The sequence below is a fragment of the Calliphora vicina genome, chromosome 2 (assembly GCF_958450345.1).
Source record: "Calliphora vicina chromosome 2, idCalVici1.1, whole genome shotgun sequence".
In the NCBI taxonomy this organism is placed as follows: Eukaryota; Metazoa; Arthropoda; class Insecta; order Diptera; family Calliphoridae; genus Calliphora; species Calliphora vicina.
The window spans coordinates 101,953,717-101,981,032 of NC_088781.1; the positions used below are offsets into that span (position 1 = coordinate 101,953,717).

Here is a 27,316-nt window from a genome sequence, read left to right on the forward strand (position 1 = left end):
TATATTTATCCATTTAGTTAATTGTTAAGAAAACATTTATATAAAAATTAATTATTATTAACTATAGGGCAGGCGATATTGGCAAATACATAAATATTTATTTGGTCATTTATGTTTACAGTGTAGTTTTGGTCACGGAAGCGTTATATTTTAATAAAAAAAAAACTACATACATCATAAATAATAGTATAAATACAAACTACCAAATACAGGAACTATTAACTAACTACTCTAATAGATGTTAATTATATTTTACAAGGTTATTAAATTTTCAAACCAAAGGTATAATTCTTTTTAGCCTAATTTGATTAGGTCCCTTCTGTGTAGCGTGAAAAAATCATTCTTATTTTACAGAAGAATTCAGTAAATAACACAGTGCAACACAAACAAAAATAACCATATACGGACACCACTACATGATAAAAGACCCGTGTCTCCCAGTTTTGTCAAAAGTCATGCACTTGTCATTTTTGCCAAAAAAAAAACATAATTTTCTCAGGGTCATATATTGGAAACAGTTCGGAATTTTGATTTACTATCTGAGACAAAGTTGTAGCCCTTGTGATAAAGAACAAAAATTGTGAACATATAAAATCAAAAAAACTTCATCTTCAAGATCAAAATCACAAAAAACTTCAAAAAATTCGATTTTTTACATTTATCCCCTGTTCAGATCCATAGGTAGCAAACCGTTTATAATTCAAGGAAACAATCAACTACAAAAATGTACCTAAGATCTCAATAAACAACTTTCTAGAACATATGAACTTCCTAGGAATGATTTTTAATATCATTTAGGTAGGTCAATATAAGTTATTAAGGAAAAACTAAAGGAATTAAGTGTTTTGGGCCATAAACTTTAAATTATTATAAACTAAAGCATACTTTTAGGCAGCTTTAACAAATTTATTTATTTTGATCTTGAAGATGAAGTTCTTTAGATTTTATATATTCACAATTTTTGTTCTTTATGACAAGGGCTACAACTTTGCCTCAGAGAGTAAATCAAAATTCCGAACTGTTTGCATGATATGAGCCTTTGCCCAAAATCTTTGGGGGCCCATAAAAAAAGAGCGTAACTTTGGGCAAAACTGTCCGTATATGGTTATATTTCCATGACTCAAAAAATTACACACAGTGTAATAAAAGCTGTCCCAAAATTTACGCAAGATTTCAATTAAACAGAAAACAAAGTCATTTTAAAAATTCTCCTTCAATATACGGGTTGTGGGTTTTTTGCATAGAACTTTATCAAATAAACCCAAAAATTAAATATTTTGATGTTCAATCATAAGATCTAGGAAACCAATCACCGAAACGATACATATATAACGAATACACGACCAAAAATCAACTCCGTTCATCAAGTCACGATATCGGCTATCAGTCACTGTCTGACAGACTTCCTGGACATAGAGGGTATAACTATTCTTGCAATTCAACAAGTTCTTATCAACCTGAATGTTGAAGAGTATAATAATGACTGGTTAGTAACTATCCATGTTGAAATCAACAATAGTTACAGCAAATCTTTTTAACAACGTTAAGTCTAAGCAAGTTGGACGAGGCACACCTCAGGGCGGAGTGATATCTTCAATACTTTGGCTTATCGTTATTAACTTGATTCTCATTGAACTAGAGAAAAAAGGCATACAAGTTGTTGCTTATACGGACGATGTGGTGATACTTGTATCAGGATTGTTTTCTGATATGATTAGTGATATTCTTTAGGGTTTCTCAACAACTGGGCCACGGAAAGTGGTCTTGGGGTAAATACAAGGAAAACAGAACTTGTATTTTTTACGACACAGACCAAGATTCCGGACTTCAGACTTCCGATGTTGAAAAACTGTGAAATCTTCCTTCCAAATATTGAACTCTAAACTATCGTGGAAACTGATTATTTAACACAGGGTTAAGAGGGCAACGGTGGCCTATTACAACTGTCCAAAGATGTTTGGTAAAATGAATGTATACGGCTAAAGTACATCCAATTCTTACTTATGGAACTCTTGTATGGTGGACAGCAACTAGCAAAAACTATGTCGTGGTCTATCTGTATAAAGTCCCTCGTTCCAATAGACCTTCACTTAATGGCCACCTCTGCCTACAGCTCAGCGAGGTTTCACTGTTGGAGATCGAGAATATATGGTCACACCGAGATTCTGGGGCTACTGCCTTCGATTGTATACCAACCTTTGGAAGTCAAAGGTTCAAAGTCTTAGTTCCCTAAGGAGTGAGTGGTGTAGGGCTAATCTCGTGTATGAATATGACACCAGGATATATACATACGGTTCTAAAATGAGCTGTGGTGTTGGTTCTGGTAATTTCTGTGACGAACTTGGAATAGTGAGATACCTATTCCAAGTTCGCCACAGAAATTACCAGAACCACAGCTCATTTTAGATCCGTCTGTATATATCCTGGTGTCATATTAGTACACGAGATTAAAAAACCGTCTTCCCAATGAGTGTAGTGTTTTTCAGGCTGCCATTTTTGCGAGTATGGTAGCTTGTAATACACTACATGACCATAATACTAGCGGCAGTATTGGTATTTTTTTGCGACAGTCAGGTGTAAGTCATCTTCATTAGTCAGGCAATCGTCCAAGGCATGTAAATCGCCTTGGACTCAACTTTAGCGACCATTGTCGTAGCTGTAAGGATAGGGAAAAAGAGGAAACGATTTTCCACCTTCTCTGCGAATGCCCAGCCCTGAGTGTGAAAAGACACAAATTCCTGGGCAACTACATATTAACTAACCTTGGCGAAATATCTGGCTCAAATTTAATTACCTACTTAAATATCTTTTAGCACATATTACGATATCAATCGCACTACATCTGATAAGTGGTGTGGTCTTGTCAAAACGGGGTCCTTTCGGCTCTACTTTATTGTTCACATGCAGGAAACTACCATGTAAACCAACCAACCTGAATGATGAATACGACATCAGTTTGGGTAACCAAACAGATCTCCTGTTGCTATCAGAGGTAATAAAAAATGTCAAATTTAATTGGCAGCTGTCTGAAGCATAGCTCACTGGTGTCCAAAACATAGATACCGTTGAGATATGTACCTTGTGCTCATCGCACAATGACATCCTTATGTCTTACTTGTAGAACCTAGAGACTCCATATGAGACTAAAAGCTTATAATTTGCCCAGGCTAATCAACGAGTAATTGAAACTAACACTTGACTGTAAACGTATAGTGTGAAGGCTGCCTTAAAACCAATTAAGGGCAAACATAATCCAAAATTATTAGGGTCACAATGGAAGCATTATGGTAGAAAAGATATAAGAAAGACTTAAAAATACGAGTTTCAAAAAGGTTGTGAGATATACATACACCTCGAAATTACAAGATCATTGGAACCCATTCGATTACTTACAACAACTCTAACTCAAACAAGGCTTCTTAGAATTAACCATTTGACCACCCTGATAATTTGAGACCTACTTGTTCATCATGTCTTTCAGTTGAGAGCGAACATGTACGATTTAGCCATATGTTGTCGGTAATTTGAAATTACAACACCATTCGAACCCGCTTTCAAGATTTCTTACAAGAACTCTAACTCGAACAAGGCTTATTAGAGATAATATTTGACTTGTCTATCGTGGCTCTTAGATGTGAGCGAACACGCTTTAGTTTTTGTTAGAATCTTCCGGATTCTAGTTTAGTATGACCAACAACGATTTAGCAGTATGTTGTCCGTAATTAAAGGTACTGTTGACTTTAAGACCCCCTCAAGATGATTCTAATTGGTCGCCCTCGGGTCAAGCCCGACCCTACACTGAGAAATTTTCTTTTAAAATTTCAATAATTTTTTTCTCTGGAGTAATTTTCGGAAGTGGTTCTTATGCACCGATCGCCATGAAATTATTTCTATATAAAACTTATTTTTGTTGAATTTTATTTGGATATCAAAATTATTATCAGATTTATGCTCGTTAAAATGATTATCGGAAGTGGGCCTTATATGTATATGGGAGCTATAACTATGGTTTGGTTTTTTCCAGATAATTTTATTTCCCGGGAAATGGGAACGAAAAATTTTATTTCTCTTAAGGATTACATTCCTTAAACGCTCCTTAATCGTTATGAGCTGGGCTAGGAACTTAATCTCCTTTACGAAGAGAGTTCAGGTAACATCAACTCAGTTTGGCATATGCCATTCAATTTATATGCAGAATATTCATAAGTTTTCCTATTGGTTTCTCTTCATAGAATTATTGTCATATTGCCAATAGTTCTGTATCCGGAATTTTCGGTTTATGTCCGAACCTTAACAACCCGAAGTTTGAATTATTAAAATGATTGTCTTGTCTCCTGAGAGTTTGTCTGTTTAATTATAGAAGTTTATTCATTCTCCGCTTGATATTTTCCAAATTGACTGCCTACTAATATGAATTTATCTCAACTAGCTCCAGTTTTTTTCATTTCCAGGGATTCAGATTATCAAAATCCATATTAGTACGAATTAATTGGACACATTCCAGGGACAAATTGAAAAATAATGTATTAAAATACATTAAAATACATTCACAATATTAATTAATTAATTAGTTTTCTGTTAATCTATGATAATAGTTTTTTTGCCATCTCCTTTCATATACATAAATCAAAAAACCAAATTTTTATTTTTTCTCTTGACCGTTTTCAAAAGTATATGCAGGTACCTACAAACATATTTTATAAATTCGTTTTGAATTTTTCTTACCAACTTTCTTGGCGTAATGGTAATTTGTCTAAAACATTGCTTAACATTACATTTGCCCTCGGAAATACATATTTAAACATGTCTTAGATCTCGTGATAATTTCATATTCATTTTGATTTATACTCGTACTCATACATATTTAAAGTGAAAATAAATTCCTTACACTTGCATAAGAAATTAAAATAAGGTTTATTTTTTTATTTTTTATTTTTTGTTTGCTTTAGTTAAACTACATAATTCCCTTTAAGATTTACGTTGTGGTTGTAAAAAGTGGGAAGAGAAAATAAAAATTCGCTTTAGAACATGATCATGATAATTGAAATTAAGATTATATTCGTGCATATAAAATATACATATAAATACACTCGCATTCAAATGTATGTAGTATATAAGTAGTAATGTTTATATACTTAGAAGGATTTAATGTATATATGTCTGTCTGTATGTATTTGTGTGCTACATTTACAACTAAAACTAACTCCATCTCATAATAATAAAGTAAAGCATCTGGTTTTCATGTAACTGGAGTTTTTTTCCACTGATTTTTTTTCGTGTTTTTCTTGTTTTCTTTTTGTTTTGTTAATATGTGTCAGTGTGTATGTGTTTGTATATTTATGTATGTGAGAGACTGGTTTCTGTTTTTAGTCTCATTTGTTTTCATTTTCTCTTCTGTATGCATTTCTGTTTGTGTTATAAAATCTTATACAATGATTACACTGACAGAAAAAAGATGGCTTCTAATTTGGAGTTAGTTCGTAAATGGTTACTGTGACTATAATATTGTTAAAAAACCTGTAACAATATTGAAATGGTTACAGTAAACATGCACAACTATATTTTTTCTCTGCGTGTACTTTGGTTTCAGTATGCAAAAATATAATGTATTACGTAAAACTAATATGGGATATCAATATTAAATATATAAACGATTTTCTAATATCCAATCCGCTTTCAGTTTCACGATAACTCATATACTGATCTCGCAATTTAAATTCGTATATTAGCTTGATGATACGTCGCATCAAGTTGCTGGACAGAGAGTATTTTCTAGAAGTAAGTGGTTGTTTCGGGACAGTACGAATTTCCTAGTTTTCCCAGGTATCAAAAGTTCAATTTCTATGCATTAAAAATAGTTAATCGTTTCACGAAATAATCCTGTCGTCATTATGGCTAATAAACTTTAATCAGATTCATCACAAATAACATCATCATCGACAGGTTGTATAAAAGATACGAGCTTGTTGTTTTTCAGTTCTTATTTTTTTTATTAAGCTAGAAGTTTTCATCATTACACCTCAGCATTCTTTACTAACTTCATTTTATCTCAACTCTATGTAATACTATCTCAAGCACTATCCATCACTTAATTTTTATGTCAGAAGAGAGAAGTCGAAGGACAGGGAGGACTGTATATTTTGGAATAACGTTAATATGTAGAAAGCTTTCGATAAGTTTAGTTCCATAAATACCGATTAATTCAAAGATTATTTGAATTCTGTTTCCAATTTGATAAACGAATTCTCTATATAATAATTCGCTATTCATCTCATCATGATTTTGTGGAGGTAGGATTATATCCTTGGGTACAAATATGTGTTTGATCTTAATTAAAATTAATAATTTAGACACAATCCATCCAATTAGCTGCTCATTTAGTAGTATAGGTTAGGCTATTTTTGCCCGTTTCACCATCCAGTTTGGTGAACATTGGTAAAAAAATCATGCTGAAACAATTTTAGGTGAATCGGTTGGGGTTAAGACGTGTCGCAAGCCCTCTGAAGTTATGAGATGCATTTATAAGGGGAAAAAATTAAATTTTTCAGTTTTTGTAAAAAGTTTGCTACTTGAACCAGAAATGTAGAAACAAAATTAACATATTTTGAGAAATATTAAAATAAAAGCTCATTCTTACTTAAAATATATGCATATTTATTTGTATATGAGTTTTTGGCTTCGTAGGTATGACCAAAAAAATAAATTTTTTTTAACTGCAGTTTCAAAACTCCATTTTCAAATTATTAAAAATTTTGTTAAACAAATTTCAAAATTGTATGATCATCTTATAGGGATTTATTGAGAATATAATAGGGAATAAAAATATAAAAATATCTCCTATACTTTTTCCGTACCTTCGATTGAAATTTTTTTTTAAATTTTCGAGAAAAAATAATTTGTTTGCCATATTTTGGCGAATGAGCCCAATTTGTTTACTGTTATGAATTTTAAGAAAACCCTGTTCAGAATATTATAGTCCAGGTAATTCTAAATATAGTCTGAATGTTTTACTAAAATTGGAAAACGTTAAACCTTAAATCGTGAAGGTCAAAGGTCAAAGGTCAAATGTTATGTTTTTGCAAGACTATTATAGTTCATTGGAACCTCCACTTATTAGGAGTTTTCATTCAATTCCTGTAGAAGAATCAAAATATTTTAAACTAAACATTCGTTTAGCCGGGAGAGAAAATGGAAAGAAGGCTGCTCTTCGTTCTCATTTCTTCTTTTTCAATTCCTTCAACATATATGATAAATGGTATCCTTGAAATATCTGGCAAGAATTACGGGTTTGGTCTGTATTATAGTTGATAGTTTAGACACAATCCATCCATTTATCTAATCGTTTAGTCTAATGTAGCCTAGGTTAGACTAAAGGAGGTCTACAGAAATGGTTAGGTTAGGTTAGGTTCCATGGGCTGCTGCTCCTCAAGCAGCTCACTTGGGTCCATTTAAATCTGATCCCATTGTGATACACAATGGGTAGACAACAGGGTATTTATAATACTTCCGTTGCCTCCAGGTTAAACCAGCCAGATTCCCGGATGAAGGAGTAGATTCGTCTAAGATTCATCCTCGATAGCTCGTCCAAGCATGATAGGAATGGAAATCCAAGGATGCGTTCCCTCAGGTTTGTAAGAGCCGGGCATTGGCAGAAAAGGTGATATACAGTCTCTTCCTCTTCTTCATTATGACAGCTTCTACAGTAATCATTGTACCGTAGGCCCAATCTTCTAGCATGTGTCCCGATTAAACAGTGCCCTGTAATAAAGGAGACAATTAGCCTTATTTGCTCACGACGGTATTCTACAAGTAGATTCGTCCTGTTGGCATCATATACGGGCCAAGTCGACCTCGCTGTAGCACAGGAAGGTTCATTAGTCCACCTGTTTTGTGCAGTCTCATACAGTTTCTGCTGAACAGCCATCTTGCATTTAACAAGGGAAATACCAGAAAAGGGGTCGATCGCCTCCTCACTCAACATCGCACCCCTTTTGGCCAGATCATCTGCTATACAATTACCCTGATTTCCATCGTGTCCAGGGACCCATATAAGCGTTATCCTAGAATGTCTCGCTATCTCATTTAGAGATACCCGGCATTCCTCGGTTAACCTAGATGTCGTAAAGACACCCGCTATTCCGTTAACAGCAGCCTTGCTGTCAGTAAATATACATATATCACCAGATATTCGATAATACCTCAGCCAGTTGGTTGCGCGTTTAATGGCAGTAATTTCCGCCTGAAGAACAGTACAGAAGTTAGGTAGCCTAAAGTAGGATCTTATCCCAAAGTTTTCAATATAGAAACCTCCACCGACCCTATTACCCCTATTAGAGCCATCCGTATATATCCGTATGACATCAGCAGGAGGGAAGAGTCCGCGCTGCCATAGATCCCTATTCGGGATCATAATATGGAAATGCCTATCGAAAAAAGGTTTTGCGATGCAGTAATCGATATTACCATGTATAAACCCATAGTAATTCAGTATCCTAGAGTGTCCAAGATCCTTACCAGACCACGAACCCCCCGCATTTAGTCTCACAGCAGAGTTGAGAGCCATTTGTATCACCATCAAATCCACTGGTAGCCAGTTTAGAATAGTAAAAAGTGCCTTAGAGGAAGTAGAGTAGAAGTTATAGCGCCTGTAATCAGTATCGCAATAGTCCTTAGAACTCGTTCAACGGCTTTCCGGTGAGTAACATTATCCAATGCCTGCCACCACACCAATACTCCATAGAACAAGATGGGTTTGACGACTGCTTTGAAGATCCAATTGATACCTTTCGGCATAATGCCCCAGTTAGTACCAATTGCCTTTTTGCAGGAGTAGATGGCCACGTAGGCCTTGTTAATCCTATTCTGAATATTCATATTCCAGGACAATCTCTTATCTAGAATGATGCCAAGATATTTTGCATTATCCCTAATTTCAAGACTGATTCCATTCAGTCTAGGTGGTCTAAAGAAATGGTAAGAAATTATTATTATGATGGTGATGGACGTCACAAAATCATAAGCCCCATTACAATAGCTTCGTTTCTTAAAATTCCTGTAAATTCTGAAAGAAATAATATGTATGACCGGAGAGAGAAAATGGAAAGATGATCAAGATTAGCTTTCTTAAAATTTTACATTTTGACATCGACAGTCATAAATAATTTGGGTAGAAGGGTATCTTTGGAGAATGATTGCAGGTCTATCAATTTCTTCAATCATTATAATAATGGTGGGTATTTTTGACATAAAATTAACTCTCGGCTCATGAAGATTATTTGGCATCAGCACTTTTATTCCATTTAGAGTAGGAAGAGAATATGGAACTTAAATTATAATTTGATGTTATGCTATATGTTATGCTAATATGGGATATCAATATTAAATATATAAACGATTTTCTAATATCCAATCCGCTTTCAGTTTCACGATAACTCATATACTGATCTCGCAATTTAAATTCGTATATTAGCTTGATGATACGTCGCATCAAGTTGCTGGACAGAGAGTATTTTCTAGAAGTAAGTGGTTGTTTCGGGACAGTACGAATTTCCTAGTTTTCCCAGGTATCAAAAGTTCAATTTCTATGCATTAAAAATAGTTAATCGTTTCACGAAATAATCCTGTCGTCATTATGGCTAATAAACTTTAATCAGATTCATCACAAATAACATCATCATCGACAGGTTGTATAAAAGATACGAGCTTGTTGTTTTTCAGTTCTTATTTTTTTTATTAAGCTAGAAGTTTTCATCATTACACCTCAGCATTCTTTACTAACTTCATTTTATCTCAACTCTATGTAATACTATCTCAAGCACTATCCATCACTTAATTTTTATGTCAGAAGAGAGAAGTCGAAGGACAGGGAGGACTGTATATTTTGGAATAACGTTAATATGTAGAAAGCTTTCGATAAGTTTAGTTCCATAAATACCGATTAATTCAAAGATTATTTGAATTCTGTTTCCAATTTGATAAACGAATTCTCTATATAATAATTCGCTATTCATCTCATCATGATTTTGTGGAGGTAGGATTATATCCTTGGGTACAAATATGTGTTTGATCTTAATTAAAATTAATAATTTAGACACAATCCATCCAATTAGCTGCTCATTTAGTAGTATAGGTTAGGCTATTTTTGCCCGTTTCACCATCCAGTTTGGTGAACATTGGTAAAAAAATCATGCTGAAACAATTTTAGGTGAATCGGTTGGGGTTAAGACGTGTCGCAAGCCCTCTGAAGTTATGAGATGCATTTATAAGGGGAAAAAATTAAATTTTTCAGTTTTTGTAAAAAGTTTGCTACTTGAACCAGAAATGTAGAAACAAAATTAACATATTTTGAGAAATATTAAAATAAAAGCTCATTCTTACTTAAAATATATGCATATTTATTTGTATATGAGTTTTTGGCTTCGTAGGTATGACCAAAAAAATAAATTTTTTTTAACTGCAGTTTCAAAACTCCATTTTCAAATTATTAAAAATTTTGTTAAACAAATTTCAAAATTGTATGATCATCTTATAGGGATTTATTGAGAATATAATAGGGAATAAAAATATAAAAATATCTCCTATACTTTTTCCGTACCTTCGATTGAAATTTTTTTTTAAATTTTCGAGAAAAAATAATTTGTTTGCCATATTTTGGCGAATGAGCCCAATTTGTTTACTGTTATGAATTTTAAGAAAACCCTGTTCAGAATATTATAGTCCAGGTAATTCTAAATATAGTCTGAATGTTTTACTAAAATTGGAAAACGTTAAACCTTAAATCGTGAAGGTCAAAGGTCAAAGGTCAAATGTTATGTTTTTGCAAGACTATTATAGTTCATTGGAACCTCCACTTATTAGGAGTTTTCATTCAATTCCTGTAGAAGAATCAAAATATTTTAAACTAAACATTCGTTTAGCCGGGAGAGAAAATGGAAAGAAGGCTGCTCTTCGTTCTCATTTCTTCTTTTTCAATTCCTTCAACATATATGATAAATGGTATCCTTGAAATATCTGGCAAGAATTACGGGTTTGGTCTGTATTATAGTTGATAGTTTAGACACAATCCATCCATTTATCTAATCGTTTAGTCTAATGTAGCCTAGGTTAGACTAAAGGAGGTCTACAGAAATGGTTAGGTTAGGTTAGGTTCCATGGGCTGCTGCTCCTCAAGCAGCTCACTTGGGTCCATTTAAATCTGATCCCATTGTGATACACAATGGGTAGACAACAGGGTATTTATAATACTTCCGTTGCCTCCAGGTTAAACCAGCCAGATTCCCGGATGAAGGAGTAGATTCGTCTAAGATTCATCCTCGATAGCTCGTCCAAGCATGATAGGAATGGAAATCCAAGGATGCGTTCCCTCAGGTTTGTAAGAGCCGGGCATTGGCAGAAAAGGTGATATACAGTCTCTTCCTCTTCTTCATTATGACAGCTTCTACAGTAATCATTGTACCGTAGGCCCAATCTTCTAGCATGTGTCCCGATTAAACAGTGCCCTGTAATAAAGGAGACAATTAGCCTTATTTGCTCACGACGGTATTCTACAAGTAGATTCGTCCTGTTGGCATCATATACGGGCCAAGTCGACCTCGCTGTAGCACAGGAAGGTTCATTAGTCCACCTGTTTTGTGCAGTCTCATACAGTTTCTGCTGAACAGCCATCTTGCATTTAACAAGGGAAATACCAGAAAAGGGGTCGATCGCCTCCTCACTCAACATCGCACCCCTTTTGGCCAGATCATCTGCTATACAATTACCCTGATTTCCATCGTGTCCAGGGACCCATATAAGCGTTATCCTAGAATGTCTCGCTATCTCATTTAGAGATACCCGGCATTCCTCGGTTAACCTAGATGTCGTAAAGACACCCGCTATTCCGTTAACAGCAGCCTTGCTGTCAGTAAATATACATATATCACCAGATATTCGATAATACCTCAGCCAGTTGGTTGCGCGTTTAATGGCAGTAATTTCCGCCTGAAGAACAGTACAGAAGTTAGGTAGCCTAAAGTAGGATCTTATCCCAAAGTTTTCAATATAGAAACCTCCACCGACCCTATTACCCCTATTAGAGCCATCCGTATATATCCGTATGACATCAGCAGGAGGGAAGAGTCCGCGCTGCCATAGATCCCTATTCGGGATCATAATATGGAAATGCCTATCGAAAAAAGGTTTTGCGATGCAGTAATCGATATTACCATGTATAAACCCATAGTAATTCAGTATCCTAGAGTGTCCAAGATCCTTACCAGACCACGAACCCCCCGCATTTAGTCTCACAGCAGAGTTGAGAGCCATTTGTATCACCATCAAATCCACTGGTAGCCAGTTTAGAATAGTAAAAAGTGCCTTAGAGGAAGTAGAGTAGAAGTTATAGCGCCTGTAATCAGTATCGCAATAGTCCTTAGAACTCGTTCAACGGCTTTCCGGTGAGTAACATTATCCAATGCCTGCCACCACACCAATACTCCATAGAACAAGATGGGTTTGACGACTGCTTTGAAGATCCAATTGATACCTTTCGGCATAATGCCCCAGTTAGTACCAATTGCCTTTTTGCAGGAGTAGATGGCCACGTAGGCCTTGTTAATCCTATTCTGAATATTCATATTCCAGGACAATCTCTTATCTAGAATGATGCCAAGATATTTTGCATTATCCCTAATTTCAAGACTGATTCCATTCAGTCTAGGTGGTCTAAAGAAATGGTAAGAAATTATTATTATGATGGTGATGGACGTCACAAAATCATAAGCCCCATTACAATAGCTTCGTTTCTTAAAATTCCTGTAAATTCTGAAAGAAATAATATGTATGACCGGAGAGAGAAAATGGAAAGATGATCAAGATTAGCTTTCTTAAAATTTTACATTTTGACATCGACAGTCATAAATAATTTGGGTAGAAGGGTATCTTTGGAGAATGATTGCAGGTCTATCAATTTCTTCAATCATTATAATAATGGTGGGTATTTTTGACATAAAATTAACTCTCGGCTCATGAAGATTATTTGGCATCAGCACTTTTATTCCATTTAGAGTAGGAAGAGAATATGGAACTTAAATTATAATTTGATGTTATGCTTTTTCTTTCTCTGTTGTAATCTGCTGAGCTATGGATTGAGATTTTAAGTAGTTTTTTCTTTTAACTTCATTGAAATTTGTGTTATTTGATGGTAAATAAGCGATTATGTTCGGCCCCTGGTGGCCATGAGAGCCGATCACTGAATTAGAGCTATAGTTTTGAATGGTTTGACTTTTTTGGTGGCTTTTTCAACTAAATCTTTATGGCGTTTTTATAAACTAACACTTGAAAAACCTCACTACTTATATCGTAATTAACTCAACTCAAGGCTAATTAAACTGTAGAAATAACAGTCTGAACTAATCTATATATATAAAAATGAAATGGTCCATGTATGTAATGGCATCACGTGAGAACGGCTAGAGCGATTTGGCTCATTTTTTTATTCGATTCGAAATTTTCAGTTTGTAAAGAAAAAAAAATTAAAAATTTCCGGGTAAAACTCGGATTTTTTTTTTGAGTCCAGTCAACTGTTATAAAAAAGCAGGTAGGAACAGGCAGGTGTATGTGGGTTGGAGAAATTTAAAGAACTAACATTAGTAAATGCTACCGGGCGAAGCCGGGGTGGTCAACTAGTTCATATATAATGATGCATTTCTTCATATTATTGGTTGGAGTGTTCTCAATCACTCTAGTTAATTTGAAAGTTAATCGGCTAGAGTGTTGCAGTGTTAAGTCAAGATTTATTTCTTCATGCTTTTGGGTAAATAGGCATTGAATAGAGATGCGTGGCTGAATTGATGAATGCTTGCCAACAAAATCGAAAAGGTAACGAAAAATGGTTTTGATATTGTGGTCCGAAGACGACTGAAGTGTATCCTGGAAGTGGCTTGACAATCTGTGCCAACAGATTAACATTAACAAAGGGACTAGTGTCCCTCTTCTGCATTAGTATGGATATTTCATTTATGACAAAAATGTTTATTCGATCGGATTTTGTTGGTGAATTTGGGGATTTTATCTCTTAGGCTGGTTAAAAAAACAAACAGTTAAAATAACTCAATACGTATGGTTAGCGCGATCCTATTATATTGTTACGTTTTAACCTTTTCAAAACGCTGGTTTATTTCCTTTAAATAAACCGGATACTTTTGATTGCAAATAAAAGCCGTTTAGTAGTTTAAAAATTGTAACAACTCTTTACTTATTTAAAAATGTACAACAACCACAGAATTAAATAGTCACTCAATGTTTTTTTATACACGTTTATAAATTCTCAGAAATACAGACACTTTATAATGTACACGAATTCACTTGAAAAATACAGCACACTTTAAGGCACTCAGTTGATGTTTATTCGAATAGCGTCTCTGATAAACTCACTAACGACTGCAACCTCTGCCACTATTTATAACACTGCCATCTGCACTCTAGATTTCTCTTTAACTGTCTAGAGGTTTCTAATACATACGCCATCTGCGGTGTACTTTCTACAATGTTCTTTAACTGAATATTCGAATTCGAATATAGGGTCGCAGCAAACAGCGCTGCCAACTTACGATCAATGGTCAACTGAAAGCTTTTATTCAATGTTAATAATGCCCACAGATATGTAACAGTTTGCTATTACAGCACTGTTATTTGAAAGCATTAGGCTACTTTTAAATCAGCCGTTAAAATCGTTGTATTCGAAATTCAAGTACAATTTCGTAACAATATTGTTCATGGTGTTGGAGAGACATTCGAATATCGACCACATCTTATTATTTTATGAATACAAGTTAAAGTTATTTAAATAATATTTTTCAATATAATGTTTGGCAGTTTTCAATATAATATTTTGAGATCACTAAAGTTTCCATGACAGATGTCATCAGGCTTGACCAGAAGACTCTGCTGTTCTGGCTGTCTCGGCTGTTTCGACTCGAGACTGTGGACGTGCAATTGGTATTCGAAAGATTCTCTAGGTATTTTATATTTGAATGGAGTTTGGAATTGCAACGATTTTTGACGAATTGTATAATACAAAATTTTAGAATAATTTGGGTATTTATAGGATTACAGAATAAAATAAACTTCTAATATTTCCAGTTGGGTATTTGTTCTCCAACTCCTCATTTTTATTAGTGTATGGTCTCTTTAATAATAAATGTGTGTTTTTTTATCATTTTTATAAAAATATTTCAGCCTACACAGTAATGTGTGTGTGTGAGAAAGTGAATCCATTCTTATGGATGTGTAAATATGTTTGAGTTTATGTCACAGCCGTAGTATTTATGTACTTTGTGCGTGCAACCGTATCTAATGGATTCATAATAGGATTTTGTAATTTTCATTCAGTTTAGCTGTTGTTTTTCTTTCATTTCAACTTCAATGTTCATGTTTTTCACATTTTTGTTTTGACACTTCTACCCCCTTTCTCCAATTGTTTGCTTTTTTTTAAATACTAAGTTTTTTCACTAAATTCCTGTTTTTTTTCCAAAAGACTCAATTAATCGTTTGTTAGAAGAGGAAAAAAAATTGTAGAACAAATTTGAAAATGAAATGTTTAAAAGAAATTAAAAACCGTTGACTGCGATTGCTGCGACACTTTGTAATTAAAGTCAGTATTTTAAACGGAATTAAACATTAAACATTTTAACTTTTAACTTAAATTTTTAGTTGTTGGTTCGTTTTTGCATTTTAACCAACAGCAACTGAAAAAATACTGAAATGTTTGTGAAAATGTTGTTGTTTGAGCATTACAACCAGTTGTAATGTCATCATGTATTTATGAAAATTACTAACGTATTTGCAACTATGAGTACTAGGGTGGTCCTTATTTTTTTCCAAAGTTATTATACTGTGTTATGCAAAAGTGCTAAGTCCATTTTATTTGGCATCTTAGAGCTTCCCAGATCGCATTGTGTTGTAATGCGTCAAAATCACGTTTGAAGTCTACGAACACTATGTAATGGGGTGACCGCCATTCAACCGCAATTTTTTTTCATTTTATTTTAAAAATCGCCATCATTTGAAATCGTCGTCATCTGAAATCCAAATTGAAAATTTGAAAAAGATGCGGTAACAAGTAGCAATGACCCAAAGCTCGAAATATCAAATAAAATGTGTATCTTTTTCAAATTTTCAATTTGGTTTCCAAACAAGTGTAAAATAATATTCACCCTAATGTTACTGGTATTTTTAGTTTTTGTATGGAAAAAAAATATGGGAGTGTAATGGTATATTTGATGTAACTGTAAGAACTATACAGTGCACAGTGGGATTTGCCGTAAATTAAATAACAAATAATTCGAACAATTTTATGTAGAGTATTCGAATAAAACGAATAAATGTACATATATATTTGAATTTATTAAATTGCTTAAAATTTTTCATAATTCCAAATTTAAATAAGTTATAATTGTGTTGTAGTTTGATAGCTCCTTCTATAAATATTGTTACGAAATTGTACTTGAATTCAAATATAACGATTTTAAGGGCTGATTTAAAAGTAGCATAATGCTTTCAAATAACAGTGCTGTAATAGCAAACTGTAACATATCTGTGGGCATTATTAAATAAAAGCTTTCAGTTGATTTGATCGTAAGTTGGCTAAGCTGTATTCGAATTCGAATATTCAGTTAAAGAACATTGTAGAAAGTACACCACAGATGACGTATGTATTAGTAAGATCTAGAAAATTCGAATTTTGACAGTTAAAGAACAATCTGGAGTGCAGATGGCAGTGTTATAAATAGTGGCAGAGGTTGCAGTCGTGAGTGAGTTTATCAGAGAAGATTTTCGAATAAACATCAACTAGTGCCTTAAAGTGTGTTGTGTTTTTCAAGTAAATTCGTATACATTATAAATTGTGTCTGTATTTCTGCGAATTTGCAAACGTATATAAAAAACATTGATTGTTGTACATTTTTAAATAAACAAAGAGTTGTTACAATTTTCAAACTACTAAACGGCTTTTATTTGCAATCAAAAGTATGCGGTTTATTTAAAGGAAATAAATCAGCGTTTTGAAAAGGTTAAAACGTAACAATATATAAATACTATAGCAAAAAGTAAAAATTCTAAAAACAAGTCTTTTTTTAAAAAATGTTTAATTTAGGACTTGAACCAATGAAAATAAAATGTACGGCATAAAATATTAGTTATTTAGTTACTTCTTCATTACTACCAGAAGTTGTTTGAATAAGGGAGCAAAAAACACTCATGCAGAATATTTCTCTTCTAAATGTAACTTTCGCGTTTCTATCAGATGCAAGAAGATAATGTTGCTCAGTAAATTTAAACAAATGAAAGTTTGTTTTACTCAGAATGACAGTTAATAATCTTATTGTTGTTAAAAAAGAAGATCTGCAAAAAATAGTTGAAAAAGTTTTTAAAAAAATTAAAAATTTTGATATTATTGGAAAAATCTGTATCAATAGAATAGTGAATATATACACACAACCTCAGAAGTGTTTTTTTTTGATTTTTTTAAAATCAGTATATTCCGATTTAAAATTTTTTTTGAGAACCGAATTTATTATTCAACTCAATCTCCAACAAACCAAAACTTTTAAATTTGAATCGATGGATAGATTTTAGAATTTTCATTAATAATATTTATAAAATAATATTTGATGTTTACTCACTTTTGAGGCTTACTGTATATTCTTGGAAAAATCTCGTTCGTACCTTTTCAATGTCGTTTAAAAATTATTTAAAAATCGGTTAAATAATGACTGAGTTAAGAATGTTTAAATTTGCAAGTCAAAAAAAAAAAAAAATACTTTTGCCTATATCTCGGAAATTTGAGGCTGTATTGGAACTTTTAAAACCGGTTTTGTAATACATATACTCAGCTAGACCTACAATCTGCACTAGGTCATTCGCCAAGTTATTGGAAAAACAAATTTTTTGTACCACCGTGTTATAGGAAAGTTATACAAATTTGACAGGAAATTCTGTTCCTCCTAATCATTTTTAATACTAGAAGTAACATATGGGTTACTTTTAGAAGACACTGCTTCGACTCTTCCAGAAGTGAAATATTCTGCGCACTTTTTAGACACATCCAGATAAGTCGTATTGGTTACTTCTAGAAGTCACTAAAAACGAAGACATTGATATCTTAGACCAGGTTGTTATTGAATCTGATCTGCTTTGAATTTAATTGCTCGTATGTTTTTACTCTGGTTCTTTAAACAAGCATTGCCTCCCCTGTACTATAAATTACATCAAATTTAGGTGATATACAGTAATCTACGTTATGTTTTCATAAGAAAACAGTCGTTTTGCCTCCATTTACTTGAATTAGGTGGAACTTTCTCTTATTTATTTGTCAATTAAAAATTGGTCAAGAAATTGTTTTCAACATTTTTTGTTCATATAATTAGTCAGTTGATAGCTAGCTTCAAAGCTAAATTATCTGAACTAGTTTTAAATGATGGCTATAATTTTAAAATTTATAATGTATTTTATCATCGAGCTGGAACATTGACAATAGACTATGGTCGCCTAACTTCGTGTCCAACATTACTTCTGATGATGAAACTGCTGGAATTGGCTGAGATCCTGGTGTCAGGTTACTTTAACCCTTTCCGGACTACTGGGATAATACGTCCCAGCAATTTTCAAATGCAATTTCTTATCTAAATAACACCTAAACCATGTTTAAGAGTTTATTATAATATTTGAATAAGAACATAACGGTACATGTCAGCGTATTCAGCAGCTTAAAAATGTATTTCACAACATTGCATATAGGGGCAGCTATATGGTGACTTGTGGCGATAAATGAAAAATGCGTTTTACAACACAAATGATATGTCATTGGCAAGAGGATCCTTTTCTACATATAGTTTGTTCAGAACATTTTTTTCAAAGCTTTGGTTTAAGAGTAGCAGCAGGCCAAACGTAATAAAAAAATACTACATTTAAAATATATTAAAAATGGAATATTAAGGTGTATATTTCATTATTAAAATATCTTATTCTTTATTGAATAAAATAGTTTTTTTGTATTAATAATATTGATATATGTTGTAGGGAACTAATTTGTGATCTTTTTTTAAAGAAATTATGAATGCACGTACTTAAATTTTGGTAAATTCCGAACAAACTATTATTATAATTCTTTTTACATGAAAAAGTTCTTTGGAAGTAATAAAGTAGCATAAATGCCCAAAAATGCCCATAACTATTTTATGTTGATTAAAGAAGGGAATGTATAGAATTATATTATATTTTAACATTTCGCGGATTTTTGCGGTTTTCGATTTTATTAAATTTTTAAAATTTTAGGCCTTTATTCAAAAACGTTTATCAAAAGTCATAAGTACAAATTTTGTGTGAAAATTTGTTTTATAAATCTTTGATAAATGGTTGTAAATAATATATAGCAATACATTTTTTATTAGCAAATAAGATTATGAAAATTTTGAAACTAAATTTAGCATTAGTTTAACTTTTAAACTTACGCTAAAAACAGTTACCAACTTTTATATCGGCAAAATTTGAAAAACGTAACTTTCTTCTCATAAATTCAGATTCTGTAATAACACGACTCCGAAAAATTCCAAAAAAATATGAACGAGTTTCCACAGGAGGCATCGGAATTTTTCGTGCCAACCTTTGATACATCAATTTCAAATGAAAGCGATATAGACGATAATAGTGCTGAAAATTATGTTTTTATATTAGAATAATTGTAGTATTTTTAATTTTTTATATTACTTTTTATTCTTAAAATCAGATATAATTAGTGTTTATAAACCGGATAACCGTAAAACCGGGTTTTCTACAAAATCTCTGTTTTTTGCGAACCGGTTAATTTAAAATGTTGATTTTCGGTTAACCGATTTATATCACTCGGTTAACCGGTTTTTAAAATTTGGGACTAAAATCAATAAATCTCATGTTTTGGTGCATTTTTTATGTTAATTTTTATTTTATTAATCATTTCGTTAGCTTAGTGAACAAAGTTCCTTTTCAGAAATAAACAGTCTAAAATCCATGATTTGAAATATTTTTGAAACCTGATAATGGAGTTTTATTAATTATTTGGTAAGATTTATAATGACAAATAATCACAGTTAAGAAGAAGTGCGTTTGCATCTTATATGTCCTATTTTGGGACCTGGAACATTTTCTCTTTCATATCAGAAAGTCGAGGTGATAATAAATTTTTAAAATTATTAAATATTTAATTAAAAAAATTGTGATTTACATATTTTGGTTGAAATTTAATGAAGAAACCAATAATTAAAACAAGTATTATATATTTAGTAACATATTTATATTCAATTCCATTTGAATGAGATAATAATTTTGAAATTTTTACAATATAAAATGGACTTAGCACTTTTGCATATATATAGTTATATAATATTAACATTCCCGACTACTAAAAACCAAAAATTGTAAAGCTGTGTATACTTTATAAGACATTTTATGTTTTCTTCACATATATGTATGTCGGTTAACCGGTTTTTTCGAAGTCGGTTAACCGAAAAACCGGTTTTATAAAAAAGGACAATTTCCGGTTAACCGATAAACCGGATTTTTAAAAAGTCGGTTTTTTATAAACACTACATATAATGTAATTTAATGTATTTTAAATGACCGATAAAATAATTAGAAAAATTAAAAAAAAAATTCCATGTTTTTTATTTCAGTATTTTTTACTTTATTTTGTTCGATGGGTTATAATATTTTTCCATATTTGAAATCTAGAGAAAATTTTCAATAATACCAATAACTTACATCAAAACCCAGTGGTTGATTTATCGCCCCTTTTAATATATCTTTGACCCTATGTGCATTGTTGAAATTTGAGCAGTTTGGAAGTCAGCCGCGCACAGTAGTATTGAAAAAATATAGAGGGAAATAAATCTCTAACTTCTAAACGCTTAGTCCAATTTGAATGAAATTTGACATGCGCAAAGAAGTCTTGTGAATTCATATTTTGAGCGTGGACCTCATGGACCCACCAGGGCTGCCAGCGCTGCAAGGGGATCCCAAAGTAGGTGACTTTGGGATTCCCTCGTTTGGATTCCGATTTCAAAAAAAATTACAAATAATGAATCTCCTCGTCAAGCACCATAAAAAACCTTATCGTATCTATTAATTATCTCTTATAGCTTAGGAGATATTCGTATTTGAAAATTCAATTTTCAATTTTTTTTTTTAATATCAGAGAGTCCTATTTTCCAAATTTCTCCATTTTTATTTTATAAGACCAGTATGCCAGTAGATCATACTGGTCTTCACTTGGTATCGAAAAGTGTACAAAGATTATATGCTCAGGTTGCAACAACGCTTTGTGTTACAAGTGTTTTTGACCATTCCGCAAATTAAGTCCCTAATTACATTTATAAAATGCTATAAATAAGCAAATAAATGTGTACTTTCATATAAATTTAATAATATTCTGATGTTTTATTAATTTCTAAATTTCGAATCACCCATCAAGAACACTGATTGGTATTATATGTCCCAAGAAAAATGCTTATTGGGATTATATGTGTTTAACATTTGAGGTGGCTTACATTGGCTCACTGTAGCGCTGTTTAGGCTTAGGGTACTGAGTTTCAGGCTTGAGAGTATATTTTAGAAGTAACCTATTTATTACCTTTATCACAGGACCCATTGTGTATTGTTATGAATAGATTTAATAAAATTTAAAGAATTTGTGTCATCAAATCATAACACATATTGAACAATCTTAGACTTATATAAAGCCTCTCTAGTGGAAATTGTTGTTTAAACTCTAAAATCTTACGCCTGTCTCACCACTGTGCCTGCCACGTCTTTTGACTATTGTTCTTATTATTATTATTTTTCCTCTGCAGTTCTGTGAAAAAATAAAAGTTAATTTTGTTAATTTGTGAAATTTTACTCGTTGTCATATAAAAAAATATTTTTCGTTGTTGTTGTTGTTTTTCTTTTGTTATTGTTGCCATGAGTCGTGCAGAAGAAAATCCAATTAAACTTTTGTAAAATCGACGGCAAGATGAGACTGTGTTACAGTTTTTTTTTTTATTTTTACTTTTGTTATTTTCGCCTTCCACTGTATTACTATTGTTAGAGATGATGTTGTTGTTGTTAGTAGTAGCAGTGGCAATAGTTTGTTGTTTTTGCTGTTGCTGGAGCTGCTGCTTTATTTTCATTTAATGCTAGTAGTTTTAAGTTTATAGCTGCTGTTGTCGTTGATGAAAATGACCCAAATCTTGGCATAAGTTTTCCGTATTCAGTTTGTTTTTTCTCTAGTTGTAGTAGCTGGAATACAAAAACCAGAGCCAAAGAAATAATAAAAACACTAAAGAATCAGCCATGTTTGTTATTAAAAAAAATAAAAGGAAAGCACAAGTTTTAGGTTTTTTCCCTTTAGTTGCTGTTAAATATAAAAATCTTCAAGTTGTAATTTTTCTCTTCCATCTTTTTTGTTCATGTTGTTGTTTTTGCCTCAGATTTAGCGTGGCCATGTAATGTGTGCCATGTTTGTTTCTTTTTGTTTTTTTAATCCATGTTGCACTTCCTTATGGTCAACAAACTGTTTACATAAACTTTTTTTATGAATGTTTGTGTGAGCGATTTGTTATTTGTTATTTTTTTGTCACGTTTACTTTTGTTTCTGCATAGTTTTGGTTGAAAATAAAATGAAATTATTAAATTAAATCTTAAACTATTTCAAAGTGGGGAGAAAGTTACTGTAGGAAATTTTGATATCATACACCACCATAGTGGGGAGGATATGTTGTTTTTGGGCTGATGTATGTAACGCCCAAAAATGTTAGTACAATAATGTTAGTACAATAAAAGTTGCAATTTTGTAGATACCAAACACCTTGGTATCTGGTTTATTGTGGTGAATCCACGTTTCGTCCACAATTACGTAACGTCAAACAACTCCAAACACGCCAGCGAAGTTGTCACACGATTGCCTTAGTGTTCGATTGTGAGCAAACGCGGTACCCTTCTAGCGGAAAAATTTCTCATACCCAAGTGATCATTCAAAATTGAAACCACTGAGTCATATTAGATGCCTATGGCTTCACAATATCTCTCACTTTCAATCTCCGATCGACCAAAATACTTAAATATGCTTATAAAATACTAAACTTCTATCCCGGATTTGACTCAATTTCTAAATAACACCCTATTAGTTATATTTGTTTTATTATAGGAGGAACCGATGTCTAATATTTTTTCCCATTGAGATGATACTAATTTTATTTAAATAAATTTTAGTATCGTAGTGTGGGCTAGCTCATAATAAAATATTCATGTGTCGATGCCAATTTATTGTAAAACATATTTTATGAAAAAAGTACCAAGTACTTTCTCTTAATGGAAAGTACCAAATACATATTTGTAATTTTTAATGAGTAGATAATACGATTTGAAATGCATTTCTATGTTAATTGGCAAAAAAGTACCATAATAAAATTTGTACCCATTTTCATCCCTAAAAGTATCGAATTTTGAAAAAGTACCAAACACTTGTCTGTTTATTTTTTAAAAATAGATAAAGATGCATTTGAATGAATTATAAAAAAGAATAAGCTATTCATTTCCAACTCATTTGAATTGATTGAAATTTGAATTGATTTTGTAAGTAAATCTACAGCAATCGCTGTCGCTTTGTTATTCAACTAACTTTTTATGTAAAAGACAGCAAGCATTACTTTCGTTTTGTATACATATCTCCTAGTATAGTCCAAAGGCAAAAAATTCTTATATTTGAAATTCCCATGATATACTGTAATTGTCGCACAGTGCTTTGTTTTCATATAGGCAATGGACAAAAATAGACGGAGTTATTGCAGACGAATAAAAATTAGTAGAATATTACCTTTTGGTAAGATTAAGAAAAAATATAATTCTTGAAAATATCCGTGCAAGGAAACGGGTACCTCCCATATATCCTGAACATATAATTTTGAATAAAATTCACTGTTATACTCCTAACATTTTAAAATTTGGTTATAATCATTTTAATAAAGTTATTGTTGTTTGTGAAATTTTTTATTACAATCGCAGCAAGGATTCGGGTGGCTGCCATACATCCTTTTCCTTAAAAAACCTATAAACCTGTATAAAATTATTAATTTTCAGAAATTATTGTTCTCTTATAAAATTAGATTAATTTAGTTATTAACATTTCAATTCTAGCAAGGATTTACATAACTGGCATATATCCTTTTTTTTAAAAAATACTGAAATATTGTATATATTTTCTAAATTCGGAAGGACGGATGGACGGACATTTTCAAATGTTGATAGCCTTATGGTTCAGCTGTAATATTAGAAATTGGATGTTGGATTATACTTTAAGTATTCCTAATATCAGCAGAAGCTCATATTATTATCTCAACCTAAGGATATGTAGGTTATATTCAATTATTGAGTTACTTACATTTACGGTAAAAATTTATTATTTATGGGTGCCATCAAAAACAATATTTTTTTAAAGTTCTAGTCAAAACTGACAAATAATGATTTCACATTATAATAAATCAAATTAAAGAAAAATTAAAATTGATTAACATATTTTTTTCAAAATTAAATCAAACTTTAGAATTTTTTTTTTGATTTCAGCAAAAAAACATACAACATCAAGAACCAAATAAATACCTATTAATACATTTTATTCCATTAAACTACTTTTGTTAAATAACGCAATATTTCTTAGTTATTTAGAAAAAAGGTATTATTTTATAAAAAACCAAAAATCTGGAGCTATTTCCCCAAACCATCAAATTGAAAATTTACGAAATGGTAATTTATCATTTAAATAAAAACAAAATTTTAATAGTTTTCATACGAAAGGACAATTAATGATTACATTTTCTTATAGATAACACTTAAGGCTATTTTATAGTAAAACACAATCAAAATAGAGTAACATGTATTTTACTAATATTTCAACAAAATTTTAGAATTTCAGGCTTTCAATAAAAAAAATGTTAATTATTAAAAATTGCGCAGATTAAACTGTTAAACCTTTTTTGACAAAAGCAGTAATTTTCCATAATTCCACATTCACATTCTTTCATTTGCATCCAATCGCGAGTTTATATCTTTTAAAACGAACTTTTAACAATGATTTTAGTTAACCATATAAAAAAATATATTTTTCTCCATAAAATTTATGTGAAAATGTACTAATTTTAGCGACCTCTAGTGACGACAAAAAGAGATACTTATAAAAGTCTTTTTTACATGAATGAGTTATTTAGTTATCTATTGAAAAATATATAATTTCATTAACATCAAAGACATGATCTTGTTTTTGATTTTTGTCCATTGAACAAAGCACTGTGTGGCGGCAGAATAGGATTTGAATTATTATGTATCTGCGAAAATCCTATCAAAATGGGAAAATTTTGTTTATTTGTTAAAAAAAAACTTAAATTTTTATATTATTCCCCCTAGATCTGCTCTTGAATTTGATTGATTGCAACTCATTTTTGATGTCATTCATTTGAATTGCAATTCATCGATTTAATTCTTTTGAATTCAAAATCAATTCAATTCAAACGAATTGGAAATGGATTGCAACTTTAACAAATTCATTTGAATTGGAAATGAATTGAAATTCATTTCTGCCTAATTCGTTTGAATTGATTAAAATTTCATTCAATTCCTTTTTTGTTGTGAAGAGAATTAATTCAAAATCTATATAAATCGTAACGAATTAAAATCAAAAAAGAATGATTCATTTACAGTTCTGGTATAATTCAACAGAAATAAATTGAATATACATATACACAAACTACATGACCTAATTTCATGGCGATAGGTCCATAATTAGTCATAGCTCTCATATGAGGCCCTCTTTCGAAAATCATTTACGAAAATAAATTATAATTTAGGATATTATATGCTTGGGTTTAACCGACCATACTTTCATACTAAATTCTATAAAAAAAAATTAAAAGTTCAAATTTAACCGATCCTGAGCCACTGTGCGCCTTACTGACAAATAATTTGAAAAGCTGTTTGTGTTAATGTAAGCGCAAATAAATGAAAACCTTACTGTTATCCCTTACAGAGAAGTAGGTTGTAAATTATTTATTTAAATAATTACCGGACGTCATTTACATTAGAAACAAAAAAATATTAATATATGGATTTTCCATGAACAAAACTATAAAATTTGAATTAATGTTACATTTTAACGGTTAAAGATATTAGAACAAAATTTGGAAATAATGTAGATCAAAATGTTCTTAAATCAAAGGTATTATTATTTTTGACATTTTTTATTTTCAAATACCGAAATTTCTATAACGGGGAAAATGTGTTCCAAAAACTGAGTTTTTTTTAGAAAAGTACCTACAGTGACGTTATTTACCGTGTGATAGTAAAATTACTTTGTATGTATTTAAAAAAGATATGGGATTATACAAACATTGCCTTTTTAGAATTTTTTACTCAAATCAATTTTTTTTTTTTAATTGACAAAGTTTGGATAGGTCTGAGGGCGTTAGGTCCACTTAAGTGAGCCAAGTTTTACTTTACACGCTTTTGCATTGAGTTATCCTTTTTCTGTATATAGACCCGAAGAAAATGTTTTTTTACAAAAGAAAAAAATATAGGTACGTTTTAGAGAAAAAATTTAAAAAATACTTTTTACATTTTCCAACTTTTAATGCATGTAACTTTTTATAGGTACGAGATAACTGTTTGCAAGTTGTTTTGATTTTATTCAGAATTTTATAGCAAAAATTACCTGATATTTTTAAAAAAAAACTTCGACCCTCCGTAGGTCCGCCACACAGTGCTTTGTTCAATGGACAAAAATCAAAAACATGATCATGTCTTTGATGTTAATGAAATTTATATTTTTCAATAGACAACTAAATAACTCATTCATGTAAAAAATACTTTTTTATAAATATCTCTTTTTGTCGTCACTAGAGGTCGCTAAAGTTAGTATATTTTCAACATAAATTTTATGGAGAAAAATATATTTTTTTTATGGTTAACTAAAATCATTGTTAAAAGTTCGTTTTAAAAGATATCAACTTACTATTGGCTGCAAATGAAAGAATATGAATGTGAAATTAAGGGACATTACCGATTTTATCAAAAAAAGGTTAACTGTTTAATCTGCGCAATTTCTAATAATTAACATTTTTTTATTGTAATTCCAAAACTTTGTTGGAATATTAGTAAAATACGTGTTAATCGATTTTTATTGTGTTTTACCTTAGAATAGCTTCAGTTATTATCTTTAAGAAAATGTAATCATTGGTTGCCCTTTCGTATGAAAACTATTAAAATTTAGTTTTTGTTTAAA

At 31.5% G+C, this 27,316-nt stretch overlaps 1 protein-coding gene across 2 annotated transcripts in view; it reads left to right on the plus strand.

Annotated features, from left to right (window-relative positions):
- stol (stolid) overlaps positions 1 to 27,316 on the plus strand; it is a 188,999-nt gene that overhangs the window by 823 nt on the left and 160,860 nt on the right. The gene's annotated exons all lie outside the window — the stretch shown is intronic.